Source organism: Ammodytes marinus (assembly GCF_949987685.1).
Source record: "Ammodytes marinus genome assembly, chromosome: 3".
NCBI lineage: Eukaryota > Metazoa > Chordata > Actinopteri > Uranoscopiformes > Ammodytidae > Ammodytes > Ammodytes marinus.
The window spans coordinates 19337418-19357502 of NC_137232.1; the positions used below are offsets into that span (position 1 = coordinate 19337418).

The 20085-nt window shown below is 41.0% G+C and overlaps 1 protein-coding gene across 1 annotated transcript in view; it reads left to right on the forward strand.

The window, feature by feature from the left end:
• Nucleotides 1-3551: 3551 nt before the first annotated feature.
• The window catches only part of lrfn1 (leucine rich repeat and fibronectin type III domain containing 1), a 128877-nt gene continuing 112343 nt past the window's right edge, over nt 3552-20085 (forward strand). The window contains exon 1 of the mRNA XM_080053869.1: nt 3552-3687. The gene's annotated coding sequence lies outside the window, so the exon portion shown is untranslated. The remainder of the gene's footprint in view (nt 3688-20085) is intronic.

Below are 20085 nucleotides of genomic sequence, written 5' to 3' on the forward strand. Positions count from 1 at the left end.
GCTGTTAGTGTCCGCTACATTTACAGTCATTAGTGGGCATAGAGGATGGTAATCCCTACAGTTTACACTTCACAACGGGACACTTAAAGCCACTCGCCGTTGTCTCTCTGCTGCTGATTGAAATGCATCAGTCTTCTCTGGTGTGCAAACTAGCGGAGACTTCGGAGCATGTTCACTGTTTTGTCGTTGGTATCCACTGCTGTTGTGCTATTTAAAAAAAAGTTACGGTCTAAGCCTACTAGTGCCGCTTCTACGCTTATCTGTTTAGGTTTAAACAGAGAGAAGGCGAAAAAGAGAGGCGAGAGGCTCACACCATGAGCCGACAGTTCTCAATTCACAACAATCACGGTCGCGCGCGCGCACAGAGAGAGAGAGACCTTGACGCTGTGTTTTAATACGGCTGGACGCACTCCATGTCCGGCTTAAAAAGTGGGGGGGACAAAATGAGTCTTGACGAAAAGTGGGGGGTACATGTACCCCCCATCCCCCCCGTAATCGACGTCTATGGTTACGGGTCATTAGGCACACCCTCTGAGGGTATTAGTGGCTTGGTGGCATGTAGTGGGTCTGAGTGCAGACCTTCCTCTTCTGTTTTGCACTTTAGGGTATGGCAAGTTTCCTGATTAGAGTGGATGGATCGCACTGACCTAATCTGCTATTATGCTCCCAAAGACTAGTGTGCAGTAATTTCATCACTTCGGCGAGTGAATACAGTTAAGACGGACAATCTCTCAATATCACACTAATCAATCACTTTTACAGTGCATTACTGTGAGAGGGAGCTCTGCCCCATGGAGTGCAGTCTGATATAAATAGCAGATTGGCTTCCTTCATGGCTCTTTTTCACTTTCCATCAGTATTCGCCGCATGCGTCCCATGCACTCACCCACCTCATGAACACACACATGCTCATTCAGATCGGGCTCAGAGAAGTTGTATAATAAAACTTCAACTCCACAGCACGTTCTGTGGCACAATGACATTTCTGAGGATTGGAGTCTATTAAAAAAGGTACACAATTAGCCAGGGGAGGCATTTGAATTCAAATTAATCTGGTGTCATAATTTTTAAAGATAACTGTGAATATATGTTGAGTTACAGTTAAGTAGGCTTTGGCAGGAATGTTAGCCCTTTGAAAGAAGAAGCGTACTTCGCAGGTGCTCGAGTAACCCCAAAATGAGTTTGTGTGATCTCACAGATCCATTTAATATGCCCTGGAGAAGCTCCGACTATTATGAACTGCCCTTTAATTACAGCAGGCTGCTGCTATCCTACGAAGAATTGCACATAAGATAATTGTGACACCTGTCATTTTACAGCAGTGAAACAGAGATGGTGTGAAACTTCCAGCTAAGGATGTAAGAAGAATTTATCGTGAAACAATATCTAAGAAGAAGGAATAGTCCTTATAAAGATTTACTATCCCTATAATTCTCCTTTTTTAGTGTGCCTGTGGTACTCTTTACTGAGCAGTAACCTTGTTATTTATGGTACTTTTATTTCTTAACATTCCAACATTATTATAGCCCTACATTAGGGACCTGTTACGGTGTGATATTTTCATCGTACCTTAGATTTTCTATTATGTGGAGGTACTTTTTTTTTCTTTTTACGACTATTTAATTTAGCTCAAAGCACACATATTACATTTTAGCCTTTACTGTACTTTAAAGGTGACTTAAAACTTTCCACTCCACGTTCGGCATGTCTGTAATACCTACCATTTCATATACAAAACAATGCACGTCTGTGCACAATGTCTGATGCTTATAGTCAAATTAATTGGATTTGACAGGATTTGTCAACTCCACCAATTCATTTTTTCATCACATTCCCTTGGCTTCTATATGCAGACAGATAATATATTTGGGGATAAAGTTGCAACAAAGGAGTCTGCACTCAAAACATGTTATCCTCTTCTTGGAGCCATATTGACAAGATGATGAAGGATGGACTGTCTCTGGCTTTTGTGCAACTCTGAGAGGATTACCCATTGTTTGTTTTTTTCTTCTGGTGGGAGGATATTCATGTTTATCTCTCTATAGGCTGGATCCCCTTTTCCATTGAGCTGAGCCAAGATGCGTTTTTCTTGTCCAACAGCAAAGTAGAGCGTGAGGTGCTGCCTGAGCTTAGACACGGTGGGTGGTCATTCAAGTTATTTGTGCGTCCTACTATTATGATGGGCGTTTAAAATTACAAAGGATGAAAGAAGATAAGTCTATTGTGTTGCAGCCTGAACACAGTAGACGCCTCTTACAGGGGGAGAATGTGAATAGTTTTTTTGTGCGGCAGTGACCCGACATCCCACCTCAACCCACCGTCCCTCCCTCCCCACCGTCGCAGTCTCTTGTGCTGGACCGTGAGCCATCAGCCCATCCTGGAGTATCACAAACACCTCACAGCGCCTCCTCTCTACACCGTCATGCTAAAACATTTTTCTCCATAGAAAAGAAAAGAAAAAATAGACAATCAGTTTTGGCCGAGTATAGCCTATATGCTTTAAAATGCTACACAAATGACATCACATTGCTGCAGTGCTGCACTGTCCATTAAGGTGTCATTCGTTTCCTCTGATGCCAAATACATTTGTCCACTGGCCACTTACTCTGCTCTGCTCCAGACATCATGGCGTGACAACATGTATTCATTTATATCTCTGCGCTTATTACGCAGGTGGACGCGTGCACGAGGAGGAGTATAGAGGCTCACAGGCTGCCTGTTCTCTAGGACGCAGCAACATTTCCTTTCTCATCCCGCCCGGATAAAATCGACCGCATTGCTTTGTCGAGGGAGCGGGCGGACCAAGCCATGTATAAAACTAATTGCTCGCATGGGTACGCACGGCATTAGAGGCGAAAGAAGAAAGAGAAAAAAAACAGGTTATCAGTGCATGGGTGGGATTCCTTCATTGCGCCTCAGACCAGACGGTGGAAGTTATGGCAACAAACGGCGACTATCAAGGCAAGCAACTGCCGGTAAAACAGGCGTCATAACTGCACTGTAATAACTACCAAACGGACAGTTCTCGACCTTCGTGATTTTTGACTGACTTGATTTTGACGCCGACCTAAGAAATATTTTTTAAGAGTGTATCCCATCGCTTTGAAAAGAGCACCGGACTGCAGTTTTCTTTCCAGACACTATCTTCACTGCAATTCATATCGAGCGTGAGGTTTATTGGGAATGTAATCCACTGTATCCCCGTGATACAAACCTGTACGCAGGGGACTAGACCAACCACATACTGACTGACGCTTTAAGACCCTCTGGACTCGGCTCGGACGCAAGCCCTCGGACTCTCTTGAGATTTTGGATTTTTTTTTTGTATGAGGGGAATTTTGGCTACACATTTACTGCCTTTTTATGCCTGAATCGGATCGTACTGGGATTTAAGGTGGGGTTTTTATCCCGACGCAGGTAATTGAAGATATCCCACTGCCTCCTCTTGTTGATGACACTTCAGCAGCAGATTGTCGCTCATCACGTCCGTTGGATTTTTTTTTCCCTGCACGAGCCCTCAGCAGCCGTTAATGAGAAGGTTTTACGTATCAATTTGGAATAAATGAACTCCCGTTGCCATCCGAGAGTCGTTGTGAATTTACCCATCCAGACAAGTGTGCGTGAACGGCGGAAATCATGTACGGCGGGATCAACCTTTCAGCATCTGCTTTATTAGTCCCACTTCTGGTAAGTCACTTAGTAGACTTGGTGATAAATGTGTAATGGGTTTTTTCTACTCCTGACACGTGCGGATATATTTGTGCCTCTCTGCCAAACTGAACAGTATCCTTATGTCTGATGTGCTGCATTGATAGTGCACACTACCAAATGTAAAGTATTAGGCCTGCGATATAGGCTCTATCCATCTATATAGGCAGCAACATATCTATTTCTACATCTTGCTTGCATAATGTGCACTTATTTGCTCCACTTTGGAGGCAGCCTTCACAGTGGTTTGCTGGATAATATAATCTCTCCAGCATAGATGTGTTCCGGCTACTTGAGATGTTCAGTTCTCACGTGGTGCAGCAGTTATTGATTAGGGTTAGTGCTGTTACACAGTCTGTTAGTCGGCTGTTTTTTTTTGGCCCCATCAAGAGTCTGATGGGCTCAAAACAGCCTTGTCATACTGTAATGCTGGTGCTGTGGCTCCAAACTGTACCACAAAGACGGTTATATTGACACGAGCTGAATTCCAAGAGATCTGAGTTCAGTGGAAATGGCCCGGGCGTGTCTGTATCAGTCCGATGCAGGGACCCAATCTTTTCATAAATTAGCACTGACTCCCTACCATCAGGACCGATCGCTGAGAGAGCGGACAGTATCATTCACTGGGGATCCACAGAGCTTGAATGATGAGGGGAAGTTGTTAGTGTCCCCTTTGAGCGGAGTTCAAAAACAAATAGCAGGGTTATTTTGTTTTACGGTGAGTCAAGGCCTCAGCAACGTTTGTGTGCTCAGTGAATGTGAGTTAGGGGGCTACATATCACCTTTTGATTTCAGCCAAGCAGGTTTGAGATGATGAAGGGGATAGGACAGATTCTGCATGATAATGATCTCATGGGCGCTGTGAGTGAATGCTAGCAATTACATTTGGAGCGGGAAGTTTTTCTTTTTAGCCCCTCTCATACATTTTTCAGTCACTCAAATAAGCTCTGCCTCCTCAGATTCAACTCATCATTAGTCTGTTATGATCTGGCTATTGTGATTGTGGCACAGAGAGGTCTATGTCTTGTTATCTACAACATATCTGCTCATCGCTCAGGAAGACATCAGGCTACAATGGGAGAAGTGAGGGTCCAGGATGCCTGTTTGGAGGCAGCGAGGTTGTAAATCAGATTGAGGTTGGGTTAGATGTCAATGTGCTTACACTAAAGTCAAGTGAACATCACTCATATAAGCACTGCTTTACCCGTATTACACCTTCCAAGACATCTCCTTGGGGAGGTTTAGGCATTGGCCAGCCTTGTTACTCCATCAGGGCGTGCAGCAGTGACTGTTGCTGCAGCTCGCAGTGTTCTTGGCAAAACGGTGACCACCAGCTGCATCTTCTGTGTACACCCATGTCTACTCTTATTGAGCCTTAGGACTACATGTATGCCCATGCATGGCAGGGTAACACCTCTTTCTACAGCTGTCTACTGAAAGTACACAGTAAAATGAAAAGTAAAATGTGTCACAAGGTCTTGGCATTGTCCCATAATCTGACGGGTGCCTCTTAAAAAAAAAAAGAGATACTGTCACATGAAAAAGCATGGGCTTGCCTCACTGTTCTTGTGAAGTATTTTAATAAAGTCTGAACCTTATGTAGCTGAGTAACCAGAGTGAATAGAGTAAATTGAAATGTTGTTTGGTTAAAGCTGTGCACCATACCGGTTTTAACATAAGGGGCTTGAGAGCAGAGGTTAATGAGTTTTTTTTCTTAGGATAGTTGATACCCTGTAATTTGAATTAAAAGTGCACACGACAGGGTTCTTATGCATCTAGTGGTACTTTCTTTCTAGCTGTTAGTGCTGCGATCACGTCCGTGGGTTGTCAGTGTGTTGCAGGATGTTACAGCAGAAGCTCGGAGCACTTGCTGTCATGTGTTTGCCTAATGAAATCAGGCAAGGAGGGTCATTATCATTATCATGCATTATTGCAAACACTTCCATGTTTAGCTATCCTACCGCAGGCAGGAAACGACTGCAGAACAAATTCACTCCTCAGCAGGTAACACATGGAAAGGAAGCGACGTTGGCATGTGTGCAGGGGTTTCTGCTTTTGAGGTTGCTGTATACGGACCATGTAGTGAGATTAATGGGATCTCTCTTCCTTGGCATTCTGTTGCATTGTTGCAGCTGCTCATGGTGCCAGTGTCATGTGTTAGCATTTATGAAATCGGTAACAGTTGGGGGGTTATCAGCCACTGAAGGAATGGGAGAATAACGGCAAGCAGAAGCTATCGATCTGTATTAGGGAGTATAAAAGCTTTCACAACAGAATGTATAAGCCCGTTTCTGTTCTCTATACAAGGCATATTCAAATAGCCATTTAGAGTCACTGACTTTTATTCAAGCTACTCTCAGCTATAATGCTTAGAGTCAAAAAGGTATAGTACTTAGCATGATGCAGGATTTTCAGTTAGTCCTTTACATAACTATGTACAGGATCAGAGCATCACACAGTACAGTAAAAGTTAAGAGTCTGATTCCAACATGAAGGAAAAGTAGTTTGTTGAAACTGAAAGGTTTCCATGGTCTTATGTCAAGGAATTTTCCTTTCTCCTTTAAAAACCTTCCTGCCTTTGCATTTGTGCATTGTCTGGAAATAAAAAAACAAAGGATCAAAGGATATTATGATGCAAATGGAGACAGACTTAAAAGGAGTGATGTAAGGGAATAAACTGCATGCAGAAGAGAACCATTAAAGAAACAAGAAAATTTCAGTTGGTGGTGTCAGTCGACATAATGAGAGATGTATGTTTCTCCCACGGCCAGTTTCTCCCATGGCATGTCACGTTATTTAGTGCTCATGATGCATGAAAAAAACATAGGAAAAGCGTAATTAAAACTAGCCAAAAAGATCAAAGGAGTAGCCACCAAAGCACAGAAGCAATTAAACCGTAGCCACCCTTGGAATTATTTATTTATTTATTTATTTATTTAATGTTTTTAAGGTTATCGAGTAACAAAGTGTCAGAAAAAAACTGTGGTGCACTTTGAGCACTGAACACAGCTGGAAACACAGGTAAATAACATAGAGGCCTCAAGAGGCGTAAAACACTTTCCAACTTTGCTGCATCATAAATTTCAACAGGAGCTAAAGGTAAGAGCACTAAAATATTACGCTAAAAGGATACTGCAGCGATATTTTACGAGTCGTAAACAGAGCTATTGATCACTGATGTGATATATTTGATACAGGATGTGTAGATGGCCCCGTTACTTCACAGTAGGGAATGAATTATTGAGACAATGTTTGAGGACGCAAACATTTTTTATTGCATAATGTAGGGCATGATGTCGCCTCGTAGCATGAGAGTCCTGGGTTTGAATGCATTGATTATCTCGGACTGTTGGTGTGCATGTTTGAGAGAAAAGCAGAGTCAAATAAACACGTATGCACAGTCCAAAGACACCCGTGTTAGGTGGGCTGGAAACTTTTTGTGTTGCCCGTTTGAAGGTGAATGTGACTTTATCAGTGTATGCTGGGATAGTCTGCCCTTCCCTTGGACACAACACAGAACAAGGTGTGTTGCAAATGGATGAATGAGCTACATTACTGCTCAAACTGCATGGATTTCATAATATCACACTTGGTCATGGTTTTTATATCTCAAGAACTTAATAACCTTTAGAAATAATTATTGGGGGGTGCATGTTCCCATAAAGATCTATAAGGAGGTTAGAGGGCTAATTCTTTCAGGAGTACTGTGTAGGATGTGGAAGGATATTGAACGTCAAAGCTGAGTCCATCATAAGCCAAACATGCCATATTCAACCCGTCTAGGGCAGCTAGAGTCCTGCCACAAATATTCAACTGGGAAAAACATGTCACCTGCTAAGGAGCATATGGCATTTAAATGGCAGAGGAGCACCACAATTTAAATTTACCACCTGATCTGCTGCATGGGAACAGCACAGTCGCCCATCCCTCCTGTTGACTTGGAGAAGAACATTATTGGTGGCATCTGTCTCCCACAAGAACAGAGCATTTATAGAGCCTCAGCCAATTTAAATTAAGTGATATGATACCATTATTTATACGAGAAACAATGGCTGAGTGTGGCATAATAGCATGCTTCCAGTGAAACTGCAACTTCTATTCTACTGTTTAACTGAAGGTGACATTGATTTTGATCATGCTTCTAGTAGCTGAATCTGGTCATGTTGATCAATAACTTCTGCCAGAACAGCATTTCCCTTTGGCTCTCTTGAAAATGCCAATTAAGGGAGCTACGTACATGCTCTCCTACAGAATTTCAAATGCATAGAAACACTACCTTCCCTACAGTCCCATTAAATAACGCATAAGAACAATATATTATTGTGCAGTGCTTGCTATCACAAGTATTTCTAGTTATATTAAGACTGTTGCCCCCTGAAAGAAGAAGAATTGGACAAAATTAAGTGCACTTTATCCACTATTCATTTTTGACTGAGGCATTAGGAAAAAGATAAAGCCTCCATAATTTACTCCTGCTGCATATGCCACTGTGATGAGAGATCATTTCCTCCTCACATATTGATTTGTTTGTCAGAAATTCTTACGGCGTGCTCTTCATCAGACTGCACTGGCCTGATTGGTGATGTCTAACTCTGCTGCCTATTACAGAACGTTTCAGAAAGCATTCTCTATTCTAGTGAAGTGAACTATTAAAAGCCTCAACTTTTAAGTTCTGTTTTCTGGTTGGTTGAATATCTTGCTTAGAGATGCATAATACAGCACCCACAAGTGCAAAAACAAGACATTTGTGTAGAAAGTCTAGTCACGTATGTCTTTTCATAGTATCACTGCATGTTGTTCCAGGAAAGTTATAGGTATTGTTTATGTTTCAGTACATACTGTACCATTTGCGGTGGTGAAGGCACGATACACATTTTATACAAACTTACATATTAGGGAAGATAAATCATTATTATAATAGTTTAATTATGTGCTGTTATATTTTCACAAAGGTCTTATTTTTAATTTTTTATAATTCATCATCAGAGAGCGTGTTGATTAACAATCATGTTTCTTAATTTCTCGCATTTTTGAGCTGACACATTTTTTTAACTTGCCTCAATTAAAACTCCTTAAATGTCTGTGATGAAAATTTCATCGGTAGCAGAATATTCACGCATTTGGCCCAAATCCATGAAATAAGTTTTACTTCAGTGCAGGCTTTGGTGCATGTGTTGTTTGCCGTGTTTAGTTAGGTTGAAACGAACTCAGATGCACTTCTGCCTTCGGTGCGCATCTTTCAGGCAGGTGTGAATACAGCAATCACACTCGGGGGCGGACCAAACAAACGCTCCGAGACCCAGCTGAAGAGGTAGTCTCGGTGCGTTTCCAAACGCACTCTGCTGCAGTTCGTTTGTGGTGTGAATTTGTCCGGACTCGATCCGACCCAAATGCAGGAGGCACTGTGCCTTTTCTTTCTTTTCTTTTTTAATAAATAGCCGTCAGCTTCACATTATGGGAAAGTGTTGTTGTCGCCATTGTTAGGACGATAAGTTGTGGTTTGACCGGGAGCCCAGAACAATATATTACATTTGATCGAGAGGACGCATAAACATGCTGAATGTGTTCAGCGATCAGATGAGGGAGAGGGGAGCGTCCATCGCACAGTGCCAACAGGTTCACGCTGCGCAAGAAGTGTGTGTTTTTATTTTGCTTCCCATGTACGGGACCGTCAATACTATCCCCGTGTCAGTTTGGAGCTGAACTGCGCCGACCCAGCTGATACACAGCTTAATCAGCTGAGTGTCAGCTTGAGCCTATTCTTCTCGCGAGCCGCGCGTCCAGCACCAAAAATACAGTAAAAATTATGTTTCACATTGTAGGCTTCAAGCCACATAACGTGGCATTGACATAGGGCTACATATTATAACCATATGAAAGAACAATAATTTGATGTTTTTCCTCTTTATTTATAGGTTAGATGTAGGCCATTTTATTATTTTTAACCCCATATTATATCAATGATATATATTTCGCAGTTTTAACTTCGTGCTTCCTGTTTCTCTCCACCCCAGAATGTCTGTCCAATGAATGAATAACCTCAGATCATGTGTGGTTTTGCTTCGTAATACTGGTTCACTTGCAAAAGGGGCAATATGAAAGTGGACCACACCAAACAAAAAAAATCAAAACTCTATTTGGTCTGGACCAAAGCAAGTGAACTAGCGGACTCTAAGTGTGCTGCACTATATTCGTGCAGAATAGATTTGAGGTTTCTGAATAAGTGTTGCACAGATATGTATCAACCAATGTTTTATGAATTGAATGACTGTTGAATATTTTTTCAAAGGGAAGTGTCGATAAAATGTATACGTATTGTAAACAATATTTTATTTTATGTTTTTTTTTCTCCCCCAATGTTAATGTGAAGTTAAGGGGGAAAACCGGTCAAAATTGCTTGTTATAAGAAAGCCTGCTGATAACCTACTAATTAACGAGGTTGTGCAGTGTGTTCTTTTTATTTGGCTTTGCATTTCTTAAGTAAGCAGCAGAACACATCGATCAGCAAATTATTACACATACATGAGAAGAAGGACAGTTAAGCAGGGTGAATTTCTTGCTGACACAGAGCTTAAAGCCGGGCCCAGAAAATCTATCCCTCTGCTCAACATCCATTGGAGGTTTCTATCCTTGTTTGCAAATTGGTTACTGATGTTTATTAATTAAAAGAGATGTTGCTGATATACCGTTTCCAACAGCCAACAGTGAACTAGCTTTAGTAATACCCCATTTTGGTGATATTTATGGCCTTGTTTCTTGGAATTGATTTTTGAGCAACGGGAATGTGCTCACTTTTCACACACTGACTTGCTGTTTAGTAGGCTGTATAAAATTCAGCAGGACACTGAATTTTCATATGTTGCATTAATTCAGTGTGTGACCAAACTGGGAATTGCATAGATTAGCATATAGATTAGCATAGCATAATTTACATGATTATAGCTATAGTTTCTTCTCAGGGTGAGTCAGTCCCTTTTCTAATCCTTCCAATGGATGTACCAATGTGTGAGTCCACCCATCCATCCATCCATCCATCCAAGTCAACCCCTGAGGCGATTCAGGGCCCCTTAGCCAACAGAGTGGAGTGTGTCACACTTGCATCGGCACATCCCGTGATACACTTGCATCTGCACTAAAGAGAGGAGAGGAAAGGAAAGTCAAAATGTGGAGAAAAACTGTGTCAAGGCTGAGCCAGCCTAATTTTGAGCCAGTTGCATAACCAGAGTAGAATTTTAGTTTAGAAGCGGGTTATCATGTTGATAATATTGTGCTAGAGGTGAAGTTAAACTATGTTATTTTGGTTCCCTGGCTAAGATGATGCCAACAGGGCTAATGGGAGAGGAAACCTGTTCGTCTGTGAGCAGCCATGTGGGAGCTGACCAATCCTAGCAGACTGTGCTTTTTTTAATGTTGACTTAAAGTGGCAGGCGCTTAATGAAGCGATTCAGACAGAGGATGAAAAGGCTGACAAAAAGGTGAAACAGTTACAGCTTCTAGTAGACACCCAAAATAGGGGTGGGCGATATGACCTACAATTATTAATTATTGTTTGCTTTTTAAACAATGACAGTATTATATCATGTATACCTATATGAATGATTACATCGGATTGATCATGCTTGCCCTTTGTGTCTTGATGTACAGCCTCTGACATTTATCTGTAGAAATTAATATAAAAAAATGAAATGCCACGACAAAGAAAATAACTAAAAAATGAAGTGCTAAAAGTGGCTTCTGAGTTGACAAATTGTGCACCAGTTTAGTGTAAGGTTGTACCTGATATTGTTTTTTTAAAACCTTTATTTATACAGGTAAATCCCATCGAGACCGGAGACTCTTTTTAAAGGGAGACCAGTTCCCATTTACACATTACCATTCATACACCGATAGCAGGCAAACTATCGACATTCACACGAGGCAAGGTGGGTGAAGTGTCTTGCCCATAGATAGTATATAAAATGGATGTAGCATCCGGGCTGACCTCAGTTATTCCAACTGCATCCAATCGTCCTGGCCTATGCGCGTCGCCATCTTGTCAGATTTTTTACTCCGCCTTATTTCCTTGTGCCGAAAAAGGGCATTGATGTGACGTTGTGTGGAGAGAGGTACGCCCATCTAGCTGATGTATACCTCCAAGGCAAAGTGAGGGCCAACGTGCGGCTAGCTGTCACTCAAGAGACCTAGCCCCTAATTATTCATGAATTTTAACCTCCAATAGTTTAAAAACTAGCCTGCTAGAAAAAAATCTGTTTTGAAAACCTGCCCCTAGTGGCCACTCGGTACACTGCAATTTGTGTCACTTCCGCATTGGATGCTGGAATTCGCTGTGGTAGGGGCTTGGTCTTGCCCAAGGACACAACAACCATGGTGGCAGGGCGGGGATCGAACCGCCAACCCTTCGATCATTGGCCGACCCGCTCTACCACCTGAGCCACAGTTGTCCCATAGTCGTAGCTTATATCATGCAGCTAAGTCAAGTGATTAACTTTACTTTCTTTAAATAGTAGCTAACGTTACACAGCAGGACATATAAGGACAAGTATTCAGGCCACAACTGAACTTTTAAAGAATATTAAATCATGTTAATAATTATTATTATTGATTGATGCATCATGGTGTCGACAATTGCGAAACCCAAGTCTTTGCACAGCAACACACAGGTGATGACGATGACACTAGTGTACCGCCCACCTCTAACCCAAAATAGGGATCTAAACCTCAAAATGAGCATGATGTGTCACCTTCAGCAAAAATAAAGCAATGTATCTTTCCAAAAATGCAATACACAGTGTTATTTTGCAGCTTACTGCAACTCTTTCATTTCCTTTTTGCATGGTAAAAAATGAATAAACCCAGTGCCTCAAAGTGATATCCTCTCATAAACCTCTTTGACAAAGCTCCTGTCCTTTAGTAGGGCACTAACAATAACCAAAAATCTATCTATATTTCTTTGGAAAAAAGCCTTATGTTAAGTGGCTCAAGTGCATGCTATGCTTCGTGCAGCTACTGCCAAGTCACATCGCAGCTTCAGCCAAATATAGCTTTAAATAGACAAAAGCTGCAGCCTACTTTCTCTGTACCTTACCTTACTTATAGCTTGTGAAATACCTGTTTATAGGGATACAATTCAACAAGGAAGAAGTAGAATTTGACCATTCATTGCCATGCTGAAAGCATTTTCAACAATGTAGACAGTATTCTATATTGCAGTAAGTGCTGTGTGTCTGCCTTCTGTGTCCTATATAAATGTAAATGTGTTATTTGGAAGAAGTTGAGGCTTGTTACTCTACTGCACCAGTTTTCTCTCTGTAGAACACTAAGGAAATCCTGGCTGCCAAATGTCTTCAGTTGATCCGATGCTGTCGTTAATTATGAAAACTGAGCAGTGCTCTGAGGTCGCTTTCAAAAGGCCTAGCTGCGAAATGCCATAATGTAAATGCTAATGTTAGGTTTGTGAGTTTTTTTTATTTAGGAAATTAGAAACTATCCTCTACTAGACATGTCCAAGCATTTGCTATTGCAAAGTTAAAACTCACCTAATTTGCTGCTATCTTGAAATTTAAATCTCTCTTTGGAGTCCACGTAACCAAGAGCACTGGGTTTAGTTTTTCTAATTTCTAACCCTTGATTGCTTATGTAAGACAAATCAACTGAAGGATGAGTGTTTAGCACATTATGTTCATGATCGAATATTTTGTGATGTGGGGAATCATCTGTGAGGGACTGCACCGAGGGGCATTGACTGACAAGACACATGAACTGGCAAAACAAAACCTACACCAACTCAAACTCCTTTGTTGAAATAAAAACAGCAGAGACATAACAGTCTCGGCCCACAGCGTAACCGTCTGTCGAGCAGCATTGACACATGTCAGCCAAACTCGTGTCATAGAAAACCGTGCCCAGGAGAAGGTCAGCTGTATATCATTTTGATATGAGCCGAACTGAGATGTGAAAATATGAGAGCGTAATGGTCTGATACCAACATAATAAATATACTATGCAGCAGACTAGCAAACAAACCAGCCCTGCAATGTAAAGTAATAATCTTATTAAAGGCTTATTGTTTTCCAACAGGGAATAGCTGCATGCTTTTGGCCTTTCAGAGCCATCCATGCTTTCAGTAATTGATGATGCACTTTGACGAGCATCAGCACGATCGGGTCATTAGATGGGTCTGACAAGCTACTTTCTATATCGAGAGCCTTGATAGATGATGACTTGATGTAGTTGTTGTAATCTGGGTGTCAATTGACTGAAAAGGCCTCATTTATGGTGGCTGAGATTAGTGATGTAGGACATTCACGAAGCGTGTCCCCCTACTCCTGGAAGTGTAGAGGGATGGGTGAAGACTCCAGGCTAATCCTGCAGGGCTTCATGTATCATTTAACTCAGCAGAGGTGGACATTTTGTTTATTGATTTACTGTAAAGGTGTTGGTTCTTGACCTCAGGTTTACCATACTTCACATACTACATTTCAAAGGAAAATATTGAACTTTTTGCAGTTGTAAGTCTGTGCCTTCAAAATGGATGGCCTAAATCAATCTTCTTGGGGTCTTATGGGTTCAGGGTGAGTGCTTTTACTTATGATGCTTCAGTACATTTTACTGCTTTAATCTACTTTTACTGAGGTAAATCAGTCAATAGAAGGGGAACTGCCTCTCTGGAACACCAATTTCTCTGGGGGTATTCAAGACTACTGCAGAGAAGATGTGACGTTAATTTAGGGAGCATTTTGCCCTCAGTGTCTCTTATTATTCTTCCTCCTATCCGAAGGCAACGTCGATGTGTGAGGATTTTCATGCAGTGAGGTAATAATAATAATAATAATAATAATAATAATAATAATTGATTGGTTTAGTGCTTCTCTAGACATTCAAAGATATGAATCTCAACAACAACAATTGGCCTCGGTCACCTAACATTTTTCTAATAAAGCATCCATAAATGACACAAATACATTGTCTAATTGGTCAAACCCTAATATGACAAGCGGGGAAATATAAAACTTAAAACAATTGCCCTTTCCTCTTGTTTCATACTTTGTTTGTTTTGCTTGATGATTGGGTGCTGCTTGGTGAGTGCGTGTCTCAGAGGAAATGAAGCTCCGATTCAGGATGAAAAGGAGATAACGTCTTGGAAATCCTCTAACTGAAAGAGCGCATGGCATTAGCTCAGTAAGAGCAGATGGATACCCCTTTGATCCACGGTTGGGGAGGAGAATTCGATTGAGTGACTGATAAGACATTCAGCAGCTAAGCACTTCAACCGTATCCTGACTTGACTGTATTTAAACTACACAGACATTTTATTAACGCTATTATTTAAATAGGCGATTAAAATAGACTTACAACATACATGTGTCTCTCTACTGTCATTGCAACCATCCTTAGGGCCCTATGAAATCCGTTTTATTTTTTTCCAAATTCCGTTTTATTTTTTCACAAATTCTGTTTTTTCCGTTTTAATCTCATGACTTCCGTTTTTTTACAATTAACACTCATTTCGTCATCAGAACGAGTGTCTAATTATTGCGAACAAATAATATTCTAACAATTTAATCAGATATAAGGCTAAATTTAAAATACATCACAACATTGCACTGTTTTTAGTGCTTAAAAAAAGCGAAAAAACTAATTTGTTGGGTATAGGCTATAACAGAAAATAAAGCCATTCATTTTGTGCTTCAAGTGAAACATTAAATATTATTTTTACATAAATAATAAAGTCCTTATTAACTTTGCAAGAAGCTGGACTAGAGTAAAAATTGGACAAGGCCCTATAAGTCCATGGCTTTTACCTGTGGGACAGCGCTTCACCCAACAGCGGGCTGCAACACCAACCTACAGTCTATTGTGCGACGGAGAGTTAGTTAACATTAGCATCAGCGTTAGCCGACATCACGGCAACAGCTGAATAATGTAACACATTACACAAGTTACACTACATGAAAACAACGGGCTGTAGACGCAAGAGTTATAATTGCGTGTAGGAAACATTGTTGAGACTGGAATTTCGTACCACAGCGGCCGTTCCATAATACAACACTCCCTTTAGCAATGGCTGAATATAAGACCTCCCTGTGCTGTGTATCTGCGGGAGCGAGTGGCATTAATAACTTAAAAACAGTAAACGTTTAACATGATTACGTGCTTTTAGATGCTTTAATCATATGCCGAATTTATAAACAGACCATATTATTAACAATAAATTAAGTTATGTACATGTCAGAGTTACGTACATGAATACATTCATAAGTAAACATTGAATAGACAGATTTGTGAAAGGGGTTTGGCGCTGTGTGTTACATTAGTTAGTTAGTAGATTTTATTTGGACATGGACATGACAATGTCATTGGACGAACCAGATGCATTGTTTACAGTGTGTTAGCATAAATGCTAGTTTACAACACCTGTCCACAGGAGGCTTTTTAAAAACAACAAAATAAACTAAACAAAACAGAAACAAGATCAAATACTGATAAAAAACTGATAATTAAAAGAGTAAAAATGCAGAATACAATAGAGTACAGAGCAGCAATATAATGAGTCAATATATATAGGCTACGTAGAGTAAAACAAAGGCAGCATGATCAAACAATAAACCAGTTGTAAATTATTTGAGTGAGCACTGTTGATTTGATTTGAGCCGTTGTTTAAGTTCTCTGTTAAAAGTGTTGCCATTAGTCTCTAGTTTTAGACTAGTGGGCAAGAGGTTCCACAGTTTTGCCCCCTTTGCAGAGAAAACAGACTGACCGAAAGATGTCTTGTGCATTGGAACAAGACAATCACCATTGATGGAGGCTCGTGTATTTGCCCGACGAGAGCTCTGACGTCTGATGGCCAATTCAGACAACAGTGGTGACACATGGTTATTTACACACTTGAAAAACAATTTAAGATTACTGAAATTAATAAAGTTATCAAAGGTGAGAAGGTTGTGTTTTTTTAGAATGCCACAGTGATGCCATCTCATGGGTTTCCGGTCCATGACTTTTATTGTCTGTTTGTATATTGAAAAGATAGGTTTTAATGTGGTAGAAGAAGTTTGTGACCATGATGTGATACAGTATGACAAATGAGAAAAAATCATAGCGTGCATAAATAATTTGGCCGTTTTACATGACAAGTCCCTTCTTATGAAACGGAAACAGTTTAGATTTAGTTTGACCTTCTTTGCAACATACTTAACCTGCGTAACAAATTTTAAATTCTTATCCAGGATGATGCCCAGATATTTTACTTCATTTACTGATTCAATTAATTCATTTTTGATCCGTACCTCAAAAACATCGGTGACAGGTCTATTACGGATGGAGAAGCACATAGAGACGGTTTTCTTCACATTAATGGTCAACTGAGACAGCTCAAGCCATTTGGAGATGCTGAGTAATGCTTGTGTCAGGTGCTCACCTGCTAAGCTGGGTGTTTTACTGGACACATGGATAACAGTGTCATCAGCATACATTTGACAGTTGGACCCCGGGCAGCAGTTTGGTAGGTCATTGATATACATAGAAAACAACAGTGGACCAAGTACAGACCCTTGCGGTACTCCCATGCTGCTGGTACGCAGATGGGACCTGACCCCATTGACCCTGACACATTGCTCTCTCCCCTCCAGGTAAGATGTAAACCACTGCAGAGCTTCTGATGACATTTTGAACTGTTTTAACTTGTTCATTAGAGTACTGTGGTTTACCGTGTCAAAGGCCTTTTTTAGGTCTAGGAACACTGCCCCAACAACATTTCCTTTATCCATTGAAGCTTTTATGTTTTCAAGCAAATAACAATTAGCTGTTTCAGTTGAGTATTTCTGTCTAAACCCAAACTGCTGTGGATGAAGCAGCTGGTTAGACTCTAAATGTTCCATTAGTTGCTCAGCTATAATTTTCTCCAGAACCTTTGAGACAACAGGGAGGATAGCAATAGGCCTATAATTACTCGCTATGTCCTTGTCTCCTGATTTATAAACAGGGGTAATTATTGCAGTTTTCCAGCTTTCTGGGAATATTTTGGTTTGTATAGACAGGTTAACTAAGTAAGTGATTGGCTCTAACAGGTAGCTCTGATGTTTCTTGATTAATGCAGCATGAAGATTATGAATATCTTTTGACTTGGAGTTACTCATGTTTGTGATCACCTTTTTAACTTTATCATGAGATACCAATTTAATATAAAAGGAGTCAGACTGAGCATTGTCAAGTTCTTCAGTAGATGACTCTGTAGCTTTAAAATGACTTGCCAGCTCTTGTACAGACTCAATAAAAAAGCTATTAAAAACATTTGCAATGGACTCATTGCTATGGATAAAAGTATCACCTACTTTCAGACTGGTTATTTTGGGGTGCTTATGCTTACTGGAGTTGGTTAGTTTGTTTATATGTTGCCACAGTTTTGAACTATTACCATTGGCCTCTTCAATGAGTTTAGAGAAGTAATTGGTCTTGGCCTTTCGTAATTCAGACACTACTTTGTTCCTCAGGCCTGTGAAGATGAAGTGGTCAGTGTTGCTTTTTGTTATTAAAGACCTTTTAAGAGCAAGATCTCGCTTTTTAATGATCTGAAGGATATCACTGTTGACCCATGGAAGAGATAATTTCTTGGGTCTGCTTTTCCAGGTTTGTGTGTATTTATCAATTAGATCACAAAGGGTTGAGACAAAGTTGTTGGCACTGTGGTTTAGATCTGGCTCTTTCGTTACCTTTTCCCAATTAATTTCACTCAAGTCATGTTCAAAGTCACCAACTTTTGACTTGGGAATTGCAGTTGTTAGAATTAGATTTTCTGTTTTGTTGTGGTGTACTAGGCGTTTTTTTGTTAGCTTTCGTACCATCAGTATCATATTATGATCTGAAAGGCCAGTTATTAGATTATATGTTTTTGTTACCCGCTCTGGCCTGTTTGTAAAAATCATATCTATGAGGGTTTCACTTTTCCTAGTGATTCGAGTAGGTCTACTGATCAGCTGTTTGTATTTAAATTTCTCCATTGTTGATTTTAATTTTGATTTACCACTTTTATCCAACCAGTTAATGTTAAAATCCCCAAACAACATACATTCATGACAGTTATCGACAACAGAGAGAAGATTCTTCAGTTCATTGTAGACATTTGCATCATGAGATGGGGGATTATAAAGCACAACAATGTTAAATTTCATTTTAGGGGAGAGCATTACAGTCAATCCCAGGCACTCTAAATTCAGGTTCAATTCAAACTCTACACATTTAAGATATTCCCTAATATAAATTAAAACACCCCCTCCCCTTCCCTTGGCCCTATCTCTCCTATAGCATGTGTATCCTGATATGTCAATTAGGTCAGTAGGAACATTAGGATTTAACCAGCTCTCAGAAATACACAAAAAGTCCAAATTAGAGTCATTAAGTGCATTCCGGATCTGGTCTATTTTAGGTAGTATGCTTCTGATATTTATATGTCCTCCCAGTATTCCTTTAGGTTTACATTCAGAATTCCATATGATTTTGGCATGATTCACAGTTTGAAAAAGTCTTAGCTGCCGTTGTTTCTGGACTGCGCGATTAGTGAACTGTTTTTTGGCCCTTGCGGGCGACCGTCTTTGTTGACATTCGCCAGCTGTCACAAACGGTTCACCGCGAGAGTGACAGTTTATAGCTGGAGTACTGTATGGATTAATACCAAGCGCCGAACTCACCCCAGTGTTAGTGCCGCCGGTGGTCCCGGACTGGCCAAGTACCATTGCCGCTGAAGCAGCAACAAGTGGGGGATTATTCAACTCCGCGCTTCCATCCGAGCCCGAAGGGTATGACTGCAGCCGCCGCACTAGCCCGACATGCTCTCCCAGCACGGCCGTGGACACCCGGGAACCCAGCGCGACACCTCGAACATCGATAAGTGGACTAGCCCGTCCACTCATCCATGTCTCCCCAGCGGAACCGCACCGACCAGCATCCCCTCCGGCGAGCCGACCCCCAAGACCCATGACCCCCGCGGCCACGCCAGGACAGACGCTCTCCTGCATCAGAGTCTGCCGAGTCTGGGTGAGTTGCAGCGGGGTTGTAATAATAACCGGTTGGAATGGATGAGTGACTTCGGACGATTCCGACTGCATCGGGATGATATTTTGCTCGGTTGAAATAGCTGGTGAGCGAAAAAGGGGTCCAGGATTTAGATGAACATCTCCAGATAGTAGTAGCAATAGAAGTAGTATTTTGACAGAAGACTGGCTGTTATTCCGTCTGATTGTAGTTGTGAGTACTGGCGTGAGCAGCTGGGCCCGGCCGTCCTTGAGTAACCTCGTGTAGGCTGCGACATATCCAAATCCTAAGAATTTGAACTGTGCATTTGCTGATAAAATGCCCAGTGGATCAGCGGTTGTAGGCCTGTGGGGA